At 41.9% G+C, this 11,828-nt stretch overlaps 1 non-coding gene across 1 annotated transcript; it reads right to left on the bottom strand.

Moving 5' to 3' along the window:
- Positions 1-10,957: 10,957 nt before the first annotated feature.
- On the bottom strand, positions 10,958-11,093 carry LOC142185795 (small nucleolar RNA SNORA9). The gene has a single exon (XR_012711969.1). It is a non-coding gene; the product is annotated as a small nucleolar RNA SNORA9 (small nucleolar RNA).
- Between the last annotated feature and the right edge of the window lie 735 nt (positions 11,094-11,828).

Here is an 11,828-nt window from a genome sequence, read left to right as displayed (position 1 = left end):
CCCGCCTTCCATTTTAAAATAAAACCATAAAAACATATATGCAAATTATACTTATCGTGCACGCTGGGTGGTGATGCACGGTCCGACGTCATTTTCTGGCACGCCTTCCTCTTCTTTCTTCTTCTTCCAGTGACGCCCTCCTGTCCTCGCTCTTCCACCCTCGCTCTTCATCTTCTTTTCTTCTGGAATGAAGAAATTTGCGAGCGTGCTGCACATGCGTAATTCTAAGGGTTACTTAGAAGTACAGCAAAAATGGCGACGGCACGTGCGCAATAGCGCTCTGGAGAGAGAGATACTGCGCACATGCGGGATTTGAACACAACCTGTCGGAAGAACAGAAGATGAAGACGGGGAAGAGCCAGGACCGAAGGACGCTGCTGGCAGAAGAAAGAAGAGGAAGGTGTGACAGTAATATGATGTCGGACAGTGCAGGACTGCCCAGTATGCATGGGTAAGTAAGTATATCATTTGAGTATTCGTTTTTAGGGTATTATTTTAAACTGGGGGGGTGTTAAAATAATATTAGCGTGCCTGAATAGCCTTTTTAAAGGCTATTCAGACATATATGGGGCTCATACAGAATAAGTTTGCTGATAGATCTCCTTTAAAATTCAATATGTCTGGGCATTTTTTTTTAATATACCTGACAATATATATGTTTTCATCACTACTATGCACTACTAATATTAAAACAATTACCATACATTCATTAGAAGTACCACATCAAGGTATAATTATATTTAAGACAACAGCATAATAATGCAATTATCCATTTCTTTACCTATGCAAATGATATCAATATTGTCTTCAGATTCTAAGATTCAGATGCAAGCATAAATAATACATGAAATTTATTTTGTGATAATTGCCCAAACCCAATTTTAAGTCATTTGCTTTGATATTAAATATTTAGTCGACAATGTTTTCCTGTTCCATCCTCCGCATTGCTAGTGTGTACAAATAAGAATACACTGAATAATTACATTTACATTACATGGAATATTAAATAAAAATCTCATAACATAGGCCATACATTGTATTCCATAGACACATAGTTTCTTTTTTTTTTTCTTTTTGGAACGATTTACTGTTACAATGTGGAAAGAAATGAGACACCACATGCATATCAATCCAAGACCAAGTGTGGCTGAAACGAAGATTAAAAATTGATGGAACTCTTAGTCTGTAAGGAATTACAAGATAGGCGGTATACACTAAATGTTAATATGATAAAATAATATCAAATAGAAATGAAAAAGGAAAGTAAGCTTACATTCCTAGGAAAATCTGCCGTGTGAAAGCTGTATAATGTTAATCACATGGCCACATTAAGTTCATCATATGTGAATGGGGGTTATTCACGTGGATGATTTTTTTGGATAGTCTGTTTTAAACTCTAAGGCCGGGTTCACACGGAGTTACGTGCCGCGAGATTTGGCACGTGTATGCCGCGTGACCCTTTGCGTGCCGTACACGCTCCCATTCATTTCAATGGGAGCGGGGATCGTATGTGCCGCGCTAGTTTGCGGCTGTGCATTTATTCACGGCCACAAACTAGCGCGGCGCATACGCTCCCCGCTCCCATTGAAATTAATGGGAGCGTGTACAGCACGCAAAGGGTCACGCGGCGTCTACGTGCCAAATCTCGCGGCACGTAACTCCGTGTGAACCCGGCCTAAATGAATCCCTATGAACAATTTGTTCAGCCAATCAGAAAAATAGAATGTTTTCTATTTTGGTCCATTTTCACGGATCCCTCAATACACTGAAATGTAAACAGTGAAAACGAGCGCCCAATGGCTGTGAAAAATCTACATTTTTCATAGCCATTTTACACAATGTTCGCATGAATCAAGGCTAAAAGGGAACCTATCAAGTAGTACATATAGTCACATCTCTGGACAACATGTTATAGAGCAGAAAGAATTGTGGGTGTTGGATGACCCTACGCCTATCCTTTGGCAGTGAATGGAGGAAACGCTGTAAATCGGCAAGTAGGACCATCCAATGGACATGACATATATACTGAACATTATGCCCCAAAACAATATATTTGTCTGCACACCACTTCCTGCTTTATAACATGCTGCCTACAAATCATACACCATCTTCAATGTGACAAGTATACATGGCAAATACAATGTATAGCAGCCAAATGTAGGGACAATTATAGAGTCTATACTATTGTGTAAAATGGTATACAGTAAGCGTATTTAGAGGGGGGTGATGGGACATGTGCTTATTGATGCCATGGAAGCCCATGCCATGAAGCTTCTGGCGGGTACATATATTTGTGCCAATTGTAATACAAGAACAGGTTTGGACTTTGCAATTATCGAGTCATCCCAAATATTGATAATAGTCATTTCTGCCCATTTTGTCCTCCAATTCTTATGTCTGGTCCTTTATATGTCTACTATTGTATACTACTACTAATAATAATAACAGTAGTAACAATTGTTATATATATAGCGCCAACATATTCTGCAGCACTTTACAAACCAGAGGGTTCATGGTCAGACAACAGTAGACATCACAGAGAAATAAATGAACCATCAATTCAGACAATAGGAATGAGGGCCTAATCTGTGAGGACAAAGGGGTGACACAAGAGGTAAAACTGCTTGGTGGTCCTGTAATTTATTATAGCATATGAAAATACATATAAAACTGTACTGGCCTGTCACCAGCTGGTATCTGTGTATGTTCACATACAATAGTATCTGTCTGCATTGAGTGCATTGTTACAGTTAAGGAATCTGGTTCTGAGAAATAATGTAGAAGGAAGGGGTAAACAGAGAAGAGTTCATACAGGCAATGTAAATGTAGAAGTTTTAGATAGGTGAATGTGCTAAACTTGTTTTGAAGACTTGTTTCAAACTGTAGAACTAGGAGTATTAATCTGACAGGCCGGGGTAGCACATTCCAGAGAACTGATGCATCTAGAGAGTCTAGTCTTTGAGGCAGAAGGTTTGAGTTACATTGTATCATTCCAAATTCCTGTTTTTTCTCCTCAGTTTAAGCCTGGTTTAATATATATATATATATATTTTTTTTTTACCCATTTCTCAGTTAGGAACTCTGACTTTGCCTTCCTGTTCTTTGCCCATTATACTAGCTGGAGTTCTTCAATAATATCCAGTCCTCCCCCCCAACACTACTATAGTATATACACTGTCTACCAATAAAAATATTTGGACACCTGTGGTAGAATAGAAAAACAACATTTATTCATATTCAATAGTTGATAGAACCCAGCAGATGCTTCCTTACGGATGGGATTGATCGACACAATACTCTCGGATGCCTGGTGAAACTCCTGGTGTATGTGAGCCATCGGTTGGGTGCGGTTTCTCTGGCCAGCACCCGTCGTTCTCTAGTATCTCCCAGTTTCGGGGGTCTGCCGACTCGGGGCACATTCCGACAATCACCATTCACGTTCCTCTTTGTAAGCACATAGACCACTGTTGATTTTGGGTAATTCAGTTTGCTTGCTATGTCCCTTGAGGATCGACCATTTTTGTGGTATCTGACAATTACCCCTATCTTGAAATCGGACAACTCTGCACTTTGACTAATGCCAATGCTGTTTCTTATTTAAAGGGGCTCTATCAGCAAAATCATGCTGATAGAGCCCCACATATGCGTGGATAGCCTTTAAACAGGCTATTCAGGCACCGTAAATGTTATGTTAAACTACCCCCCCCCCCCCCCGTTTTAAAATAATACCCTAAAAAAGAATGTGATCTACTTACGCATCATGCACGCTGGGCGGGCATTCAGGCTGCGCCGTCTTCTTCATCCACGCCCCTTCTTCCTCCAATGTCCTCAGGTCCCGTCCTCCTCCGGCGCTCACGAACTGACATTGATAAAAAAAAATGGCCTGGGCGCATGCGCAGTAGCATGTGGCTTCTACTACGGCTACCGAGGACATCGGAGGAAGAGGAGGCGTGGATGAAGAAGAAGACACACCCTGAATGCCCGCCCAGCGTGCACGATGCGTAAGTAGATCATTCTTTTTTAGGTTTTGCTGATAGAGCCCCTTTAACGGCGGAAGGCGTGATGTACATCACAACCGCAGATATCTTCATTTGCATAGGTGTCCAAATTATTGGTAGACAGTGTAGTATACATTGTGTTCACCATATAGTTTTGGATTCTGCTGGTACTTTTCCTTGTATCTTAGAGTTTTCTATATAACAATAAAGTCGGAAATAAAACACAAAGTTGCAATAAAAAATCCAAAATTATTGTTTCAGTTATTATTAATAGTCTTACTGACTCTGACCTCTCTTGCTACGTCTACAGCATCCGGTTATTGTAGGTATGTTCTGGCTATTTATTCCATTGTTGAGATTCACATGGGGCCCTCTCATGCTGTACATACTAGTCCTAAAGACATTCCAGTCGACTTACTGCGGGTTTAAAGCAATGGAAAAAAAACTGGCACCATCAGAACTAAATATCTAAAAGTAGAATCTGTGCAGAATTTATACATATCATAAAGCTCTTTTTTTCAGCATTGGAGGGGTTATTACGGCAGCAGTCATGGTCATTAACCCTTTTGCTATAGTGCAAAGATTAATAGTATTGCCCTATGCAAGCATGATCATATATAACCCAGACAAGGCTCCATCCGAGGTCATTCTATCAGTGCCATTAAAATCTCTTCATTAGCCGTTATACCCATAATCCTCCCATTGATAGGATTAATGCCTTATCACAGAAAAGGCTGACGTGAGACATTTCCACTGCAAATTTCATTGTCTCCACTCAGGTTAATCAGATACACAATCCTCACTAAATCTCGCCACCAGTACGTCTGTGTTTATATAATTAGACAGGTGGAAATTCATCTTCGTCTCGATTTATCAGGTCCGTCTCATTGCAAGGGTGAAAGTGATAACATTTTATTAATGATTAGTATTTTAGTGATTAATATTTTCAAGTATGCTTTGACTTTTGTAAGACGAGAATTTTGTAGACGGCCAGTCAAGAAGTTAACAAGCTATTTTTGTGGACTTCATTATTTCGAGATATTTATCTGACGGCGACCTTGGCAAGGGATAAGGAGATCGAGAGCTACATCAGAATAAAAGAATAAAATAAATTTGTATATATTATAGAAAGGAAGCATTAGAAGTAGAGATGAGCGAGTACTATTTGAAACTCCCATTTCGATTAGCACGCACCCATAGGAAAGAATGGACACTGCCGGCATGCAGAGGGTTAAGCGGCCGGCCGCCGGCAAAGTCGGCGTGCCGGCCGCTTCCATTCATTCTTATGGGTGCGTGCTATTTGAAACGGCCGTTTCGAATATTACTCACTCATCTCTAATTAGAAGGTAAAAATGTAAGGATCCAAAGCTATAGAGTTTTATTATTTGCAGAATAGCCCAGTGCTAGACTCGACCATGAGTGAGCAGGAGTGAGCAAGCAAGCTAGAAGAAGAAAGGCTAGTTCACACGGGTGTGACCGCGGATTTTGGTCCTGATTTTGACGCTGGAAGCCGTGTCAGAATAGGACAAAAATGCGCCTGCCGCGGCTTCTGACAGTCGCAGCTTCCTGCTCCGGAGTAGGCCCAAATGAATGGGCCTAGTCCAGAGGGTGCTGTCGCGAGGCAGACACCGGGGCTGAAACCACCTGAAGAAAGGGCAGCTCGCATCTATTATCTCATGAGCGGAAACATACCGCTCATGGACAAAAAAGAAGCTAGCGGTCTACATAGACCTCTATTGTGAGGGGCGGATTCTGAGGTGGATTCGGCATCAAAATCCTCTTGCCCTGTGTGAATGAGCCTGAAGACTGATTTGTGGGAGCCACTAGTGGGGCAGTATATTGTGTGGGATCATTATGGAGGCATTATACTGTGTGTAGGGGCATTAAGGGCCCATTCACACCGTCACAGAGGGGGCGGATTATGGCATGGAATCCACGTCATAATCCGCCCCCTCACAATGGTGGTCTATGAAGACCGCTAGCGTTCATTTTTCTGCTAGCGTTTTTTTGCCGCTAGCGGAAAATAGAAGCGACATGACCTTTCTTGAGGTGGATTCCGCCTCAGGAAGTCAATAGAAGTGAATGGGAGGCGGAAACCTCATTGCGGATTTTTGAAAAAAACTGCGTCACGGTTTTTCGCGCCGTTTTTGGCAAAAACTGCACCCAAAAAACGCGACTTAGTTTTTTAAGGTCCATTCACTGTCTGGGAGGGAAAAACCTCCTGGTGTTTTCTGAAGCGGTTTTTACCAAAAACCGCCTCAAGATCCAAAAAACCGCTTCCTAATTAAGAAGTGCTTTTTTTCCAGACCAAATTACGCCACACGGTATTCACGTGTAAACTAAGCCTAAGACAGCAGTATTAGGGGGGGACCAGAGACATAACTTAGCTTGGAGCCCCAGGAATGCCATATACACTTTGTAGGACATACAGTGCATAATGTAGAGACAGCAATAGTGGTTGTTATATAGACCAAGAAAGGGGAGGCCTAGATGAGGTCATCTACCTCTCCACGTATCTTTTCACACATTAGAAACCACCAATATAATAAATACTACATACATAGTACCTCAGGGTTTGCACTGGGGACAAAGAGCTTTAAATTTCACCTCTATCTCCAGGTACAGGTCAGAGGCAGCTTGGGTACAGGCATACCTCCCAACTTTTGAAGAAGAACAGAAAGAGGGACAAAATGTGCGATCCACTATGCTGCAAATTAAGCTCCGCCCACTTTTATGTTAACACCATACATTATCATTCATTTTCCATGTGCCCCCACACAACATAATCCTCCTACAGTCACCCGTACATTATATATCCCCACATTATAATGTCCCCTTCCAACTGCCCCACAGTATTAAGCCATTCTCCTGGTGCCTCAGTTTAAACTGGGGGAAACTAGAGGGGACATGAAACTGGAGCAGCTGGAGGGGGACATTAAACAGTGGGGGTAGTTGGAGGGGGGCAATAAATTAATGGCAGCTGAAGTGGGACGTTAAACTGGGGGCAAATAGAGGGGGACATTAAACTCGGGCAGCTAGAAACAGACATTAAACCGCAGGTGTAGCTGGATGGTGACATTAAACTGGGGGCAACTAGAGGCAGACAGGTCCCCCTACAGCTACTCCCATGGTTTAATGCCCCCTTCAGTTGTCCCAAGTTTAATGTCCCCCAGTTTAAGTTTCCCCCTTCATCTACCCCAGTTTCATCTCCCCCCACCATTTCTCCCCCAGTTTCATATCCCCCTTCATCTGCCCCATTTTAAGTCCCCCCTCCATCTGCCACCAGTTTCATGTCCCCCCTTCATCTGCCCTCAGTTTCATGTCCCCCCTCCATCTGCCCCCATTTTCCTTTCCCCCCTCCATCTCTGCCCCCAGTATAACACACACTCTCCACCCTGCATCTCACATTCCCCTCCCCTCACAGTACCTTTAGACGGCGCATCTCTTCATCTTCCGGCTGACACACGAAGACACGCCTCCCTAGTCACGTGACGTCTGATGTCACAAACAGGTCCTTCAGTTTACAGTAGTACAAGCTTTCCACCGATCACCCACCTCATTGGAGGAAAGTTTGTTAAAGGGACATAGCGGGACATGCAGGGAGCTGCGCGGGACCGCGGGACAGGAGTATAAAAGCGGGACTTTCCCGCTAAATGCAGGATGGTTGGGAGCTATGGGTACAGGTGAGATAGATGTAATAAAAATCAGTCACATTTTTTAAGAGATGGGAATGAGAATGGGGCTTCAGAACCATATGTTGTTTTTGATAGTCCACCAGTACCTAACATTTATAATAATGTATCCAACATTTTAATGTAGAAATGTATTCACTGGCATAGTCGCCATCAGTGCAATACTGACAATGTGTGACAGTGAAAGCCCAAGGGCATCTCTAGGGCAAAAAATCCAGACCATAAACCGTTAGTGGTCCACTTTACAGGATAATGCCTCCTCAATGGCCTCCACATGTTATATTGCCCCCTAGGTAGCCCCCAATTAGCCACAATTTGCCTAACCCTAGTTCCCAGTGCCTGTCCCAATCATACTCTACCCCTCACCACTAACATTAGACTGCCCAATATATATATAACTTAAGAAATATCTATAAGGGCCACTATATAGGAATCAGAAGTAGCTACACTTTAAAGAAAACAAGACACTGTGTGTGCCGAGTCTCCCCCAAAGGTGGCTGCAGAAACCCGAGCCGAATAAAAGCCTCTTCTTCTTTCTTGCAGACCCACCTACCTAGATTTTAATTTATATCTGTTTGTATATTAACATTTTTTTCTGACTGTGAATTTTATTACCTCTTCATTCTTTATTCTTTTACAATTAGTTTATGAAATGCAAATATCATGGATATGAGAAAAACCAGAAACGTCTGATGAATGCTAATGGATGTGAATGATAGATTAGAAGCGCAAATAATAAATAATACAAAGGCAGGAATAACAGTAGGGGGAAAAGGTGTAAAAATTTTGTTTCTGATATTTATCACCTCTCTTATGTGTCTGCTTCTGGACTGAAGGTCGTTCATCTCGCTGGAAAATTATAACTTTAAAAAGGGGGAGGAGTTCATTTTTCATGTCTTAAAGTCACATTTGTATCATCGCTGACTGTCCTGAGCTACGGCTGACAATAATGAGGTCTCCGGAAAAACCTACAATCTCCTTGGGAAAGATAAAGCCATTTAATAATGTATTCAAGAGGTAAATTGTTGCAAATATAAATAACTAAGACAAATCTAAATTGAGATATCATGACAAGACTGTCAGTTTTCTCTCTCCGCGCATACACATCTGTCACTTATATGGCGTGGTGTGCCTGTGTTTGCAATCAATAGGAAGAGGAAAAGTTGTCAAGCACTCTTAAAGGTGGCTATGCACTCTTTATGGCTGTCAGGTAAACACTTGTTTGACAACACATATCATTCTTACTTAGTAATGGGAAGACCTCATGATGTTCTTCTTGAGAAAATTCATGAGAATTGCCTACAAGTTTCGGTTTGGTCCAAACTGGAAGTGCTATTAGTATACTCTGGGGTCTCTTTACCTTTCCGCACCTCTCTGAGACTATGCTAGAATTCTTTCCCAGTGTTTTCCCACACCTGGGTGATGTTAGCAGTCCTGGTGGACCTCTGAGGCCCAATCACAGGTAAATGGGGCATATTAACATCGCAGATGAGGTCAAAAGATGTTGGGAAAGAAGATTTACATGGTGTGGTGGAGCCCTGAAGAAGTGCAGAATGAAGATTATAAGCTGTCTGCACTTCCAAAGGGGCTCTGATTATTATATTCTGGGGTTTGATGAAACTACAGAGTTTAATAATGATTTATGGGTGAAAAACTCCAAAATGTTGCAGCTCAATTCCATTTAACTATATATGACTGTGAATGTGATATCACAGACCTGTGAAGAGGAAGAGGCATTCACCTTAACGCCATGGATCAAGCTGACCAAGCAAGGATGCCAAGTATCGATCACCCACCAATCGGGTATCAATGACCTATTATAGCAATAGGTCATCAGTTCTAAAATCTTGTAGAACCCCCTGTATTGGATAAGTCACAGCACATATTACTATTCTGATATCGGATCACCATTGTTTAGTGGCACAAATAGAAAAAGGACCTAATGCACTGTAGGAATGCTAAATTCTCAGTGTGCCCTATACATCCTACAGTAGGTTACTACTAAGGGCCCGTGCACACGGAGTTAACGTGAGCGCATTTTAGCATACTACATGTGTATAGAATACATGTGTAAAAATAACACTCCCATTGACTTCAATGTAATTTTTTACACGTGTAAAAAATGCGTCAAAATACACGCCTAAGAACACGATGTGTATTTTGACGTGTTTTTTACATGTGTAAAAAATTTCATTGAAGTCAATGGCAGTGTTATTTTTACACATGTATTCTATTATGCTAAAATGCACTTGCGTTAACTCTGTGTGCACGGGCCCTTACACTGACTTTCTGTTTGGAAAATTACATCATGATCCCAATTATTCCAACTTTAATTAGGAGGATCTGCTTCTCAGATATCATGGGTTTAAAATAGTATATTGGGTCTTTCAGGATGGATCATAGCTTCTGTGGCTCAGATTTACTAATAGTGTTAAAAATGCACCAGTTTTATCACACTGTGTAACATCTTTGCCCGTCCGGGCTTTGGCGTCATCATACGGTCGCATGCTGCAGCGCAGGAGACGTGTTCGGCGGTGATTTCTTCTTTTGGGTTTGTTTTGCATTGTCTGAACACTGTCCTATTCCTTCACCTTGTTAATTGATTTCCCACCACACCCATCTCCTTCACCTTCATTTCCTTCTGCTCCTCTAATAGTTAAACTTAGTCTTGCCCTGTGATTGACAACCTGCCTTCCTATCAGGTCTCGGGTGGGTTCTTCCTCCCTATTTATTCTTGGCTCACATTCACATTGGTGCTTGCTATTGCCTTGTGCGTGCTGGCTTTTCTCTTGCTATTATTTCTTGTATTCTGATTCTTGACCTCTGACTTTCCCTATTGACTACTCTTTTGGATATTGATTTTGACACTGCATCGCTCAACTGTTACTGACCCCTGACTAGCTGACCTCCCTTGTTGGTGTTTGTCTTGTCTGCGTTTTGTGTGTCACATATATAAGAAGGGTTTTGTTGTCCAGTTGTCGCCTATTACATAGGATAGGACCGGCAAGCAGGAAGGGACAGTGTGTGTGTGTGTGTGTGGGGGGGGTTTCAGACCAGGGTTCACTATCTCTTGTGCCCCTTCCTCCAGGGTTCATCTACCGCACTGGGGAACTGCTGTCTGCACTTCCCTAACACAGTGACTGCTGCTGGATGATAAATGATAAATCTGATGTATCTTTTTTTTTTTTTTTTTTGTAGGAAAACAAAAAATAAATATTAATACCCTGCGGCTAAAAGAGCGCCCCATAGTGGCCGTGTTACAGATAGCAGTGTCTGGGATTTACCTATAACCTCCCCCTGGTGGAGCAGGACGAGGCCTCAAACCGTCCCAGGGCTGATCTAGCAGAGTCTACAGGAATGGCTGGGACTACTACAAGCTCCGCCATGCTGGAAAGACCTGCCCAAAATCTGATGTATCTTTAGACCTTCTAATTTAAGTTTATACTACCTTTTAGTTGGCTTACTTTGGATAGAATTTTATGACACAATTTTGGCACACTTCTTGGTACATTGAAGCCATGGCCCTTTTCTCTAAGAAGCCACACCCACATGTCTAACAACTCATAAACATTTTAATTCAAGCTAGATGTGCTAAATTGCCCCAAGATGCATCAAAGATGTCTAACTATAACAACAATAGTAAATCTAAGCCTATGTATCTACAATACAGCTACAAGAAGAAAATAAATGTCTGCCGGTCACTGAAATGAATAGAGGCTAAATCTGCCTACAAAATCTGCTCCAAATTACTCTAAAATAATTACATTTTCCTTTCAAAGTCTCTTTAATGAGCACATTGTATACCGCGCGTTACTAATTATATATCAGATCTTCTCTATTTATAGGCGAGTCACTCATAACCATCCAAACCATCCATTGGGCCTATCTGCTTCTCAGATACTAGATATCAATTTATCTCACACACTATAATTTCCCAAGAAACAGTGCCATTCCTGCCGATTGTCTGTGTTTGGTATTACAGGTCAGTTGATGCAATACTAGACACTGCCAAAGGACAGGGGTGGCACAATTTCTAGAAAATATAGGCCTGTATTCTACTCTCGGATTAGGAGCAGAATATAGCTTTCTCCCAGATCTGCACTTTACAATACTGGGAAGTGTTCTGTAAGAATAATGA

Source organism: Leptodactylus fuscus, chromosome 11, assembly GCF_031893055.1.
Source record: "Leptodactylus fuscus isolate aLepFus1 chromosome 11, aLepFus1.hap2, whole genome shotgun sequence".
NCBI lineage: Eukaryota > Metazoa > Chordata > Amphibia > Anura > Leptodactylidae > Leptodactylus > Leptodactylus fuscus.
The sequence above is the reverse complement of the archived record's forward strand: the minus strand, read 5'-3'. Positions and strand labels throughout refer to the sequence as shown.